Below are 1,338 nucleotides of genomic sequence, written 5' to 3' on the forward strand. Positions count from 1 at the left end.
GAAGAATGTGTACTGTGTTGTTTTAGGGTGAAATACTCGGTAGGTGTCAGTTAATTCCGCTTGGAGTATGGCCTCTCTTCATTCGGTGGCTTCTTTGCCAATCCTCTGTTTGGTAGACCTGTCCTTTGGTGAGAGTGGTGTGTTAAAGTCTCCTAGTATTATCGTATTGGGATCTATTTTATTCTGTAAGTTTGAGAGCATTTGTTTTACATATCTGGGTGCACCAATATTTGGGGCATATAAGTTGATGATGGTTATATCCTCCTCTTGGATTGTTCCCTTTATTAATATGTAGTGTCCATCTTGTCTTTCTGTACTGATTTTAATGAAAAGTTTATTTTGTCAGATATCAGGATAGCTACACCTGCTTTCTTACTGGGGGCGTTTGATTGGTAGATCCTTTTCCACCCCTTCACTCTGAGTTTGTTTGTATGTTTGGCTGAGAGGTGGGTCTCCTGAAGGCAACAGATGGATGGGTCTTGTTTTCTGATCCAGTCCTCATTTCGTTTTCTTTTAATTGGCGAATTCAGCCCATTTATATTAAGAGAAAGTATAGAGAGATGCATTGTTGTCCCTGCCATTCCGTTTTCCTAAGTTTTTCTTCTTTCCTTTCCTCCTGTGGTTGCTCAGTTAGACTTTGAGTAACGCCTGTTTGGGGCAGGCCCCAGTTCCTGGTTGCTTTCTTCAGGTTGTGTCCCCCCTCTTAGAATTCTTTGTAATGCTAAGTTCACTTCTTAATCCAGTGCTGGCCCCACACCGACCACTTGTGGCAGTGCTGTGAAAGTGGCAGGAGTGGAAGTGAGATCCAGGGTGCCCAAAATCTGGATTTATGGCCTGATTGGGGGTGGAGTGGGGGCAAAGGGTGTCTTAAAAAAATCTTAGAGCTGGAACTCAGGGCCTAGGCACTGTCCTTGAGCTTCCATTGCTCAAAGCTAACACTCTACCACTTGAACCACAGCTCACCTTTCATCTTTTTTAGTAGTTTAGTGGAGAGAAGAGTCTCACAGACTTTCCTGCCTGGGCTGGCTTCAAGCTGCCATCCTAAGAGCTCAGCTTCTTACGTAGCTAGGATTGCTGGTATAAGACATTGGGACCTACTAAGGATGTTTTTGTGTGTGCTTTGTGTGTGTGTGTGTGTGTGTGTGTGTGTGTGTGTGTGTTTGTGTGTGTGTGTGTGTGTGAATTTACCAGGGCTTGAACTCAGAGCCTAGGTGGTATCCTTTGGCTTGTTTACATAAGATTGGTGCTCTACCACTTGAACTACAGTACACTTCAGCTCCCAGAAGCCCCTGACTATGTGGAGAGCATAAAGCTCAAACCTGATCATATTTCTTCGAC

This window comes from Dipodomys merriami, unplaced genomic scaffold (assembly GCF_024711535.1).
Source record: "Dipodomys merriami isolate MVZ:Mamm:240054 unplaced genomic scaffold, mDipMer1.0.p SCAF_455, whole genome shotgun sequence".
Classification (NCBI taxonomy): domain Eukaryota; kingdom Metazoa; phylum Chordata; class Mammalia; order Rodentia; family Heteromyidae; genus Dipodomys; species Dipodomys merriami.